Raw genomic sequence first — 13,068 nt, 5'->3', positions numbered from 1 at the left:
AGGGGACAAGTCTGCAGTGCAGGACTTAGGCTATCTTCAATGGCTTTTATGATTTTCGTACGAGTTTTCACTCCCTCCCAGCCCCTTCACCCTGTGTGACTTCCTAGTCAACCCTGTGGAGTCTTTCCATTTCCTGGGCGCCACCATCTCCTAACATCAGGCTCGGCTCTGCCACCAGCCTCTTCATCCACCGGGCTTGGCGTGCTACCAGCCCTATAATTCTAATAAACATCTTCAATGTTCAATTGTTGTTGTGTTATTGTACTCGTAAAAACGTTACGTTAATGCATTTCTAGTTTCTATTGCACATTACAACAGCCATATTTCAATGTTATAGTATTTTGAATAAGACTGACATGTGTTTTTTAAATACCTTTATTGCATGCGCCAAACCCACTAAATCAAATTATTTTGTTTAACCTAAATTTACTTGAGGATAAACCGGATTCTGATATTTTTTCGGCAGTTAAACTTGTATGGTTCACTAAGAAATATCCCAGTTCCAGCGTAACTGGTGTAAAAAGAGGACCAAAAAAATCTTATTTTCCATCGGAAGTAACTTTCAGCATGAGTTTAATGTAGTTTTCATGGTCGGCCTACGCGTGTCTCCACTGAGTCTCTGTGCTACGATGCACTTAGCGATCTACGACTGGTCTGGAGCTCTCGTTGATCTGCGACGATTTTCAAGTGCCTCTTTAGCTACGATGGTTTCGGGAAACGGCCCGTACAACTAAGATCCATCGTACGATGGACTCTACGATCAACTTAGGCTTACGATGCTTTCGGGAAACGCACCCCAGGTGAGGTCATTGCTGATATTCATCCCTGAGGAACTTGAAGCAGCTGACCTTCTCCACTTCGGATCCATTGATGTGTAGGGGTGCATGCTCCTCCTCCTGCCGCCTCCTATAGTCCTCAATCATCTCCTTGGTCTTGCTGACGTTGAGAGAGAGGTTATTGTCCTCAATGTAAATTAGGAAGGTGTGCCCCGACTGGAGGCAGCATTTTCTGCGGTTATTCACACTGAAAATCTGCGGAAATCTGCGGAATTCCGCCAGCCTTCCTGTTCTTATGTCGGAGCGACCGAAGATGTTCCACAACAGATTGACGCGAATATGGTCGATTAAATGTTGACAGACTTTGCAAAAAAGTATTGATCCACCCTCATAAAGATCGGCTGAAAACTCCCCGGCTCTGTATCCTGCTGTAATTTTGGTCGATAAATGTTTCCTTTTCAATTCTTAGCATTTTTGGCTAACATTTTTATAATAGAGACGTAATATGAGTTGAAAAGTGTATTTACATTTTGCCTCAGACCAATGCATTCTACTTGAAAATCTGCGGGTTTTCGTCGGAATTCTGCGCCTGCGTATTCCGTTTGGGCCTGCTGATTACATTTACATTTAGTCATTTAGCAGACGCTCTTTTCCAGAGCGACTTACAGTAAGTACAGGGACATTCCCCCCGAGGCAAGTAGGGTGAAGTGCCTTGCCCAAGGACACAACATCATGTGGCACGGCGGGGAATCGATCCAGCAACCTTCTGATTACTAGCCCGACTCCCTCACCGCTCAGCCATCTGACTCCCTGCTTAGCTTCAACAGAGCGATAGTCTGGTGTGTTTGATACATCCTCCTTTAAGGAGAAAGGGGGCAGCATCAACATCCTGACATGATTCATACTGGGGAGTGGAGTGGAGGGTTGGGGGGCACAGGGGGACATTTCTGGGCTCCAGGGCCAGGAGTAGGGTATCACATCCGCACACGGGCGCCAGCCCTCTAGAGGGCGACACTCACCCTAGAGCACCAAGCACTAACCTTCTTCTACACTGGGCTCCACACCTGCGGTGATCAACACTTCCTATTTAAGCACTGGGTGTCCTTCCCTCTTCACTCTGTCATGAAGTTTGTTGTAAGTACGCCTTCCGTTCATGTATTAGGTGTGTGCCTCTACACCGAAGGGGATACTTATTTCCTTTTGGATTGTACTTTTGTTTGTGGATTACCTTTTGTTGGACTAAACCATCCTACCGTGGAGTACCCCTTTGTTAAATTGGAATAAACCATTTTTGTTGCACCTGACCTGTTATCCGCGTGTGTGCCTGAAAACCCTGGCCTGGTATAGGGTGGAGGTCGGGGGGAGGGAGGGGAGGACTGGGCTCTCAGCGGAGGGGGGAAGGGAAGGGGAGAGTGAGGGACAGAGGGGAACAGGAGTCCAGGGGGGCCTTGTGCTCCTGCAGCCAGCACCCCCACAGCCTCCCTCCTGCGTCCTCCTCCACCCCCCTCTCACAGGAGGAGCTGCTGCCCCCCGAGCCCCAGCCGGGTCAGGCCAAGTCAGGCAGCCAGTCCAGCCTCAGCCCTCCCCCTCTCTGGCCCCCCCAGCCTTTGTCCAAGCTCACCGTCTGCTCCTCCTCTCTCTCCTGGTCCCCATCCCTCCTCCCCTCCGGCCAGAGCCAAGCTCCAGTACCAGAGACTGCGCTCCCTGCCCCAGTCCTGGAGGTTCAATTGCCCCCGCTTGCCCCTCAAAGCAAAGAGGCTCCAGCCTGGAGAGGGAGGTACGACGGGGGAAGACGAGAGAGGGAGACACACGAGCCGTCAGCACCACCCATGACCAGGCAACAGGAAGTAAGGACCCCCACTCCTCTATTAAGACCACTGCCGCCTTGGCAACCGCATGCTATGACCCGGTGGCCGTTGCTATAGGAACAGAGACGGAGGGTTGTGCTGTTTGCTGTCTGCTAGTGAGAGCAGCATGGTGACTGTAGACAAACTGTCTGAAATGTCCTCAGGTAAACAAGACCAAACACAGATAGGCCCAGAAACCAGCTTGAGCTAGATAAGCCCCAAAGCACAGATGTGACCTGTTTTGGAGACAGAAACACTGAGACATTGATAAGAAGTGCTGACAGAACACACACAGGACTGATCAAACAGCCAGACTGGACAAAGGGGACAGATATGCAGTGACAACATGTGTTTCTGTCCACTCATGATTAGGTGGGGGAGATTTCCTTGGGTGTATATAATTATTTCCTGTCTATTGCTCTGTGCACCCTGCCAGGCTTTCATGAGGATTGTAGAGAGGATTCATTTGTAAACCATGTACATGTCTCTTTTCCTTAGTAGTTTAGAGTTTCAGCCTCATTATTTGTAAGGATCCCCAAAGCCCAGAGTCCTCCTCTCCAGACCAACATGACACAGAGGGTTCCTGGACTCTGACCACCACAATACTGTCACAGCTCTGCACCTCTGATCCGTCATGTACTGTATACTCTCTATACACACTGTACCTTACGTATCACTTTGGATACAAATGTCTGCCACATTCATCACATGTTAATATATGAACTGAGAGAGTTCCGGATTGTCTGGAACCTCAACACCCTGATTGTTAGACTTAAACTTGACTTCTTGAATTGGTGTTGTAGTTGGTCCTGTTTTCACTCTCCTCCTTCACTAGACCTTTGCCCAATAACATCATATAAGGCCACAACACATAGTGCTTGTGTTGTGGAAAGTGTCCCCTTTAGAGTCCAACTTGATCCACATTTTTTTAACTGCTTACACACGTTTTTTCTTTTCATCATTTCTTTTCAAAACTGTACACACAAATCCAAGAATTGCACACACAAAATGCAAAATGCCTTGCATATCTTGCAAACATTTGTTTTATGTTGCATACACCTTTACCATAATATTACATTTTTGGATATATCATATACACACAGTTATTCAACACTTAAAACTCTTCTTTCATGAGCTCCTTTGTACATTTCTGTATTGGCACAGATGTTGAAATATTCATGGTTAACACGAAAACAAGATCAAAAACATTTTTTCAGTAGGCATTTGTGGTTGTGAATACATTATTACACAGTACGAAAGAAAGAGTGTAGTAGGACAGAAACCAAACCTAATTTAGAAAAAGGTGATTACGGAATGGTGTGTGTGCCATGAACTGTAGCATACAGTTAAATATATACTATGTTCTACAATATTGTCAGAGTGTCTTCTTACAGTCACTGTACCGTTTCACAGTATGATACAGTTATCCACCAGACTGTGACCAATCATGCAGTGTACTGCAGTCAATGGATGCATGGGTGTTACAGTTTTTCTCAATTGCTTAAGCACGATTTTGATAGTTTTGGTTTTCAAAACACCTCACACAATTAGCACAACCACACACCCAATGAGCAAAACACATCAGATCCTTTGCAAAATGAAACACTCTTGTAAAAACTACTTATTTAACAAAACCATATTTTTTTTCCATATGAAACACACACGTTTCATATGACTTAATTCTATTTGTACCAGTTACACATTGCTGTTGCACACTTGACACACTTTTAGCAATTCTACTTATCAGTGATTAGTGTAAGTGAAGTACACAGAGAAAGTGCAAATATACAATAAATTCACCAAACACACAAGACCGATGCTGCAGACTGATGAAAATCTAATTTATTTTTCTCCATATACCCAAATTTTCTCAAAATGGAGAATTACAACAAAAACAACAAAAAATGTCTCAGTTTTCATAGCTGCATACTGTGTAAGCTATCGGATAAACACAACATTGTATCCAGTACCCCAAAAAAAGAAGCAAAAAAAAGATCTGAAAACAAAACTGAAAATACAGTACAGAAAATGCTTTACATCATCTCTCCGCCTAGCTGGATCTGGCCAGAGAATTTCATCTACATCACAGTCAATATCCTCATTGGCAAGGCAACGTGGGAAGAACCGTCTGGAATGCTGAATCCATCCTTGTACTACCGCAGCGTCAATGTGGTCACAGGCCTCCTCCATGGCCTGAATGAGGGGTACCTGAGCCTGGGGCCGGAGATCGTACACCTTCCACCGCCATGGCCAGAAAAAGTATTTGATTGGGTTAAGAAATGGAGAGTATGGTGGAAGGTAAAGGATTATGAACTGTGAATGGTGTTGAAACCAGTTCTGGACCAGAGCAGAGCAGTGGAATGACACATTGTCCCAGACGACAGTGAATTGCATCTTGTGCATGTGGTTAACTGCAGTGATGATGTTTTGTATTGGTCCGAAAATGTGAGGATGTGAGCTGTGTTCTAAGGGCCCATATTGGCATGACGGAGGAGGAGCCCATTCTGGGTGATGGCAGCACAAAGGGTGATGTTACCCCCACGTTGCCCCGGGACATTCATGATAGCCCTGTGGACGATGATATTTCTGCCTCTCCTTCTAACTTTTGTGAGGTTGGACCCTGCCTCATCTATATTTATATAAATTCCTGAGGGATTGCCTCAGCATCCATCTGTAAAACTCTCTGAAATAAAGTGAAAAACAAGATTGTGTAGTTCTGAATACATTCAGCATAGATTTAGTATACAGTACATTTACATGTAAAAAGGTATGCAACATTAGAATCTTAAAGTGAACAATACATACCTCCACATACTCATGCCGCAGTTGTTTGGCCCTCTCTGAGTTACGCTCAAAAGGCACTCGATAAATCTGTTTCATCACAACCTGTTTTTTGGTCAGGATGTGTGCCAGTGTAGAAAGAGAGACCTGATTGACATCATGGAAAATGGCATGGTCGCCAATAATGTTGGCTTGGATTTCTCTGAGTATTATTGCATTATTGGCCAGAACTATGTAAATGATCTCTCTTTCTTGCTGTTGCTTGAATATGGGCGCCCACCCCCCCTACTCTCTAATATGTTCATGAACATATTTTAATGAAAAATAATTGTATTAATGTTTTATCTGTTATAGTGATAGATCTATAACTTATTTACCTACCTGCTTTTCTTGAAGTTATTCACATTTGAGACATCATTGGAAAGCCTAAGATGTCCTCTCAAATGGACAAAGAATAAGTGTAAAATAAATACAATGGGCAGTATGGTTGCAAAGTCACTAGTCCAAAACCAATGTTAGTTACAGAGTAGACAAAAAGACAAACTATTACCAGACAGCCCCATTTTGTCAACCTTTCTAACTGGACAAATCCCTCAGTGTTTAACCCTGGTCTCAACTTGTGTTCTTTCAGTTGGTTTCCCTCTTCCTCTTTCAGCTACGTGTCAGTTTCCGTAACACAGCTCAATGAGAGAACTGTTTCTCAACAGGAAATGTCCACTCCCAACCTGCACTCATAAAGAGAAGACACAATACAGTAAGTGTAACATACGTTATTTTATTTACTGAAACAGAGGAGATTTTATGAAATGATTTCCGGAACTCCATGCACCTCAATTAATTGACTTGGTGAACAGCACTGTTGGGTGCTTGTTGTTTACTGTGCTGATTCACTATGATGGTCAGTTACCTGCTGTAGACCTTCAGACCTTTATTCAACATAGATCTAGTTCAGACTCACATTCTGGTGGATCAACAGACCAAAAGACTGACTTTCCAGACTCCAGAGTGTGGTGTGTGTGAAATATTTACATTCAGTTGGCAAAAAAATCTACTGTGTGTTTTTGATATTTATCCTATTAAAGTTGTGGTAGCCAAGTGTTATTCAGACATAGTGAACCATGTTTATTCTACAGGAGTCTTTAGGTTACCTCCCATCTTGGTCAAAGTTCAAACCTATTTGTAGATCTAGCATGTTCTGAAGAGGTATTTGATCTGACAACAGACCAAAAATGGACTAAATACCTTTGGAGTGACATCAGAGGCGTTGTTAGACATAAAACTCTACTGGGGCACAGGCCCCTATTCATATCCCTTTTTTTCTTTCAAGCTTGTGCACAATGCATGACTATGCTACAGAAACTCCAGTTTGATATAGGCTTTGGCAGGGACATCAATAGTTAATGCGAGCGCGCACATTTTTTTCACTATCAGTTGAGTGCAAATACAGTTTTTTGAGCTTCATTTAATATTGTTGTTATGTTTTTGTCAAAATATAATGATTGGTAGGTCTATCATTTAGAAACTTTCTTTAGTTTTGTAATGTTTTCTTAGCCTACCTCAATTCTGACTTGTGTGCCGAGTCCGACACATGGACTTCTGTGTGCGTGCTGCAGTGGCTATTTGGCAAGCTCAGAGGGGCGCGCTGACATGGAATTCTGCGGCATTGGTTTGTGTTTTCGGTTAAACTGCTTTCATTTTACAAGTCTTGATTGGGATACTGCGTTAAAAAAAAATACGGAAAAAAATTACTAATAAAGTAAATTGTTAAAACTCAAACTTTTGATTTTACTGGGGCACAGCAGATTTATACTGGGGCACGTGCCCCTGTAAAAAGGGTCTAACAACGCCCCTGAGAAACATGCTGTATGCCACTTTATTATTGGCATTGAAAGGAAATATATTATAACTGACAGGTTGTAAATGAACTAAATGCTAAACAAAAGTATTTATTGTCCACGGCAGATACAACAGATACAAAACATATTTTAAAGAAGACACTCATCAAAGAGAGAATTGTAAAACAACAGTATAATTTTCTTTCATCTTACGTGCCTGACAGTGCGTTCACACTGCAGCGATGTGAATCGCTTCCCTTCCCACAGTTCACCACGCTCGGGGGCAAATCAGACAGATTAGAATTGTAGTTCTCTAAAGTCACTGTTGTCGTTGTCATGGCCAAGTGTGCAGACTTGGGTTTACGTACTCGCAACATCGATCAAAATACAACTTGTCTTCAAAATACAAAACTGTTTAATAGACATACACAATAGACATCTGTAAAAAATGTTTAATTATATTACTCAAAGTTTCTGCTAATCTGTCGATACAATAGGGAGTGCCAGCCGGGCTAGCTAGCTAGTTACCACAGAACGAAGTTACGTAATGTGACGAGACTGAATTTGAAAGTACAAGCACCAACAACTTCGGCAACCTTGCGCCACGGCAACTTTGCATCTCTGCTACAAATACAGCTATGCATCGTACAGGACTGGGTATGCAGCCACACAAACGATTAGTTTCTCCTCCACCTTGAAACCTAGAAAGCTAGAAATGTTTACCATGGTTGCTACGTTACGAGAAACAAGAAAACACTCCGATTGGCCATTGCTAGAGAAAATCACTCCTCGTTTGCATAAAGTTGATAAAATCTCAACTCGGTCGCGTTGCATCGCACGCAAGCAATTTGCATGGCTCCATAGAAAATGAATGGAAAACATGTTGTCGCTCGCATCGCTGCAGTGTGAACGCACTGTGACACTGTCATTTATCAGCAGTGGTGGGGGAAGTTACTCAAAAAAGTAATATATTAGTTATTCCTTTATTATTATACTTATTACTTATTACTGTTCAGTAAAAGTAATGTGATTAAGTTACATTATTACTTTCTGTCAGTTAAACGCATTTAAACGCATTCCACACACTTGTTTGGGCTTGCGAGCCGGCTTAAGAGTAGCGGAGCCCGTTTACGGATATTAGACATTCCCTGGTAGTAGGCTAATGTTACGTTTTTAGTGGATGGCGAGCGCGAGACGCCGAAATAGATGCCAATAAGATTCTGAATGGAAAGTTTACTTTAAAAAAATTACCAAATGGTTCCATTGATAAGACCAAAGTTATCTGTGTGTTTTGTCGTTGTAAACCGAGCTATCATCGCAGCACGTCGTCCAGTCTTAAGTACTACTTGATGGCCAAGCACTCAGCTGATGCGAATTCTCCGCCCTCTCGTCAAAGCCAGGCATTTGCAATGTTGTTTTCCATTTAAAAAAAACATTTGCACGAAGCAATACAAACCAATTTTCCATGTTGATAAGAGCAGTTTGCATTTAACTTGAATGTTTCTTCCAATATCTTCAACGAAAGCTAAATATATTTCCACGCTTTAAACGTAACACGTTCTGCGGCCATGATTGCTGTTGTGTTTGCCTGCAGCGTGAATCAAAGGCAAACTGTCAGGCTACTGTGCCCAGGGGTGTTGTTTAGGGGCAATTCCATGCAAAGGTCACCCTTACCATAGAAAAAAAAGTTGTGCCCACACAAATGTAACAGTTTTAAAAATGTTCACTTAGTTCTATATTTTGTTGCATGTAACCACTCTGATCTAATTTTATAGACAATTGCACTCTTTTACAAGGCTCTCAAGTTTTGAAGACAGGCAAGAGTGACATTCTCTCCCCCTCCCCACCCCTTCAGGTGGTCAAAATTAATTAATTGCTTTTCACCTGACATCTTTGAAAGGCAGCAATGATTAATGCATCCATGGCCAGGATATAATAATAAAATATGACATTATTTTAAAAGTCGAATCCGGCGTTTTCAAATGTCTCCGGCTAGGGGAGCGTATTCGAAAAGCTCTGTTTTCAGTGTCCGAATACGCCGTATTAGTGTGGACAGGAGGTGCAAACGCAGACATAGGTGTGTCTGCGTTTCTAAATTTACCCGGGCTAGTGTGGACGTTGCCTCTGTCTCTCAACCGCTCTCACCACTCTGCAAGAGATTAGGACTTCATGAAGGCCTAGGATGTTTTGTTTTTTTCCCGCCCACTTGAAATCAAAGCGTGATTGGTCGATTTGCCCGTCACTCTTCACACCAAAACACATAGCTTGGCCTTCCCCAGGATTTGTGAAGTCCTAACCAATGAATGAGCCAGCTAACTGGGCCTTAATATAGACAGACGATTCTGATTGGATAACATGTTTTCAGGACATGAACTTGACAGTAAGCTTAACTATAGAACATAGATGAGAGAAAATGTATTCAATGTATTGTATTAAATTAAATGAGATATATATATTTTTTTAATTATTTATTGAATACTTTATTATTAGTATTAAATGTATTATTATTTATAATTTGTTTAGGCCTTCTCTGAAGGCGTAGAAGGCCCTGAAGGTTCCCCACTGACCGATACACACCGGCTATATCTATGAACTACTCGTTCTGAGCAGGTGTTGTCAGTGAACAGGCTGTAAAACTGTTGGTTAAGAGACTCGTGAAAAACTGATGCTAATTATCTGGGAAACATTTTTTAACAGCAGTCAAATTACATTTACATTTATTCATTTAGCAGACGCTTTTATCCAAAGCGACCTCCAAGAGAGAGCTTCACAAAGTGCATAGGTCACTGATAATAACAACAAGATAGCCCCACAGCATTGCGGGTAGTCAAAAACAAGAAGTACATATTGTGAACAACCAAAAAATAGTGCTAAAGGGAAGAAACCATAAGAGCATGTAGTTAAACAAGTTAAAAATTACACAACATTAATCTCTAAGTGCAGGTGTACCTGTAGGAAAGCAATAAAAATAGGATTAACTAAAAAAGAATACAACAGTTTAAATCAGCTACCACTAACCAACAAGAGCAACAGTCTAAGCAAGAGTCATTGTGAACCTTGAGGACACTAGCGTTGGGTTCAGCAAACCAGTCCTAAGTACCATTGTACTCCCGGAACAAGTGTGTCTTGAGCCTTCTCTTGAAGGTGGAGAGACAGTCCGTGTCTCTGATGGAGGTGGGGAGTTGATTCCACCACTGGGGTGCCAGGCAGGAGAAGAGCTTGTGCTGGGACCGGGCGGTCTTGAGAGGTGGGACCACCAGGCGGTTGTCTGTAGAAGACCGTAGGTGGCGGGTGGGGGTGTAAGGCTGCAGGAGAGACTTGATGTAGTCGGGCGCAGTCCCGTTCACTGCTCGGAAGGTCAGTACCAGGGTCTTGAATCTGATGCGGGCCGTTATGGGTAGCCAGTGGAGGGAGATGAGGAGCGGGGTAACGTGGGAGCGTCTGGGTAGATTGTAGACCAGGCGGGCCGCTGCGTTCTGAATTCTCTGAAGAGGGCGGGTTGCGCATGATAGGAGACCGGCGAGCAGGGAGTTGCAGTAGTCCAACTTGGAGAGGACAAGTGCTTGGACAAGCAGCTGGGTGGAGTGCTCAGACAGGTATCTCCTGATCTTCCGGATGTTGTAAAGGGTGAATCTACACGACCGGGAGACCGCAGCAATGTGGGCCGTGAGGGAGAGCTCATCATCCATGGTAACCCCAAGGTTCCTGGGTTGTCATTGTTTGTGTCAAACAAGTTGTAAATTTGTTGTAACATTAAAACAGGACATCATGACTGTGCTCAAAGTGATGCTCGAGCTCCAGCGGTTTGCTTTGTAGGTGAACAAAACTTTCGGAAGACGTAGCAGAAGCACGAAAAATTACAGGATATGCTTTTTTTTGATTGGTTGTTGCATTAACTCTTACCCAGATACAATGGTGCTATTTTCCGATTGGCTATTGTATAGAGACTTTTTTTTTTTATTGGCTGATAAGTGTTTTAATATATTATATATATTAAATATATTATAAATATTTTTTTTCTGCGTGAGAAATACAATGTGTGGCGGGAGGGCGTGACTAAAGACCAAAATGAGTGACTGTCACTCTCAATGCGTGACACTTGAGAGCCCTGCTTTTACATAATATACAAGTTGAGCACTCATGCAAAAAAAACATTTGTCAAATGGCCGTTTTGTACCATTTCAAGAATGGGGTAAATGGACTCCAGTTTTCAATAACATTTTACCATTTAGCATTTTCCTGATCGACAAGGGAATGATAGAGCATTGTGTATGCTCAGCTTGAGTTAAAAGCACAACTCCTTAACTGCATTAAGCCTCTTGTTCAGGGACGTGCACAGGCTATGGCTAAGGTTGCCCGGGCAACTGCCCTTTTGCCCTCCTCGAGTCAAAGTGCCCCTCCGAGGAAAGTAAATAAATAATAGTGAATTTAAACAGCTGCAGAATTTCATGTAGACCTAGATTTTAAAAATCGCCACCCGAAACATTTCATAAAGTAGCCTTATTCACTTCCAATCGATAAGCCTATGGGCAACGAGAGTGGAAGTCACAAGGGGGAGGGGGTATGCCTCCTACTCTGTTTACTCTGCTGTACTGCACGCGACCGCTACCTGAGCCTGCATTTTCTTGCACTTAAGAGGCGGTCACGGTTGTTTTATAAAAACGGTTGTCGATAAAAAAACTGCTGTGACGTTGTCAGAAAAGGTGAGTTTTAAGTTGTAGAAATGTATAACAAACGAACAATCATCATCAAGTTTAATCAATCCAGGCTCAGTTTGCCACGTTTAGCCTAAATAATCAGACGGCTTGCTTGCCTACCAGACAACCAGCCTGTTATCACATGCTAATTCTTTGGTAGGAAAACTTAGCTACATGTCTGCTGAATGTTAGTTTATAAAATGTATTTTAACAAGAAGAATAAATGATGGAAGTAAAGCATTACATGAATTATTATCATTAGTGGGCAGGCTATTTCTTTTCTTTTTTTTGGGGGGGGGGGGCTTTTTTCAGGCCAGCAACTGCCCTTCAAAATTCCTGTGCACGTCCCTGCTCTTGTTTATGAGTCAGTAGTGATGGGAAGTTCGGTTCATTTTACTGATTCGGTTCTTTGAATCTCGTTCAGTAAAATGAACAAATCTTTTTTCGAGTCATTCGTTCATTTCAACGGGGGGGGGGGGGGGGGGGGGGGGGCTATACGTCCACTGCAAACACGTATGATATTCTCATATAGGTTAGTGCATGACATGTGCACCAGCAGATACTATTTCAAAAGAAATTCCTGCATTAAAATAATGTATCATGACTTTGTATGATTTGATTATGTATTATCACACTAGCATTTAATTATCACGTCAAACAATTACACTGCACTAAACTGTAAGTGTAAATGTTAAGTGAAAATAACAAAACCAGTCAGTATGATGACTTGAGCGAATATCATTCACGTCTTACTAAAACAGCGGCCACGCGAAAGGGAATAAGGAAACTGTTTCCTCTACTAAAAAATACAATGCGGGCCACTTGAATAAAGGATCCAAAGACTCGTACAAAGACCGAGTCGGGAAATGAACGAATCATTAGTTTCCTCTAGCTACAGAGCCTATGCAGGTCACGTGAAAAATGATCCAAAGACTCGTAGAAAGACCGAGTCGGGAAATGAACAAATCGTTTGTTTCCTCTAGCTACAGAGCCTATGCAGGTCACGTGAAAAATGATCCAAAGACTCGTAGAAAGACCGAGTCGGGAAATGAACGAATCGTTAGTTTCCTCTAGCTACAGAGCCTATGCAGGTCACGTAAAAAATTATCCAAAGACTTGTAGAAAGACCGAG

The 13,068-nt window shown here is 42.6% G+C and overlaps 1 protein-coding gene across 3 annotated transcripts in view; it reads left to right on the top strand.

Moving 5' to 3' along the window:
* The first annotated feature begins 6,084 nt into the window (after positions 1–6,084).
* LOC124471298 (NACHT, LRR and PYD domains-containing protein 12-like) overlaps positions 6,085–13,068 on the top strand; it is a 54,828-nt gene continuing 47,844 nt past the window's right edge. For 2 of the 3 annotated variants that reach the window (XM_047025751.1, XM_047025749.1), the window contains exon 1: positions 6,085–6,158. The gene's annotated coding sequence lies outside the window, so the exon portion shown is untranslated. The remainder of the gene's footprint in view (positions 6,159–13,068) is intronic. The other variant, XM_047025753.1, reaches the window with a different exon arrangement.

This window comes from Hypomesus transpacificus, chromosome 9 (genome assembly GCF_021917145.1).
Source record: "Hypomesus transpacificus isolate Combined female chromosome 9, fHypTra1, whole genome shotgun sequence".
Lineage (NCBI taxonomy): Eukaryota > Metazoa > Chordata > Actinopteri > Osmeriformes > Osmeridae > Hypomesus > Hypomesus transpacificus.
The sequence above is the reverse complement of the archived record's forward strand: the minus strand, read 5'-3'. Positions and strand labels throughout refer to the sequence as shown.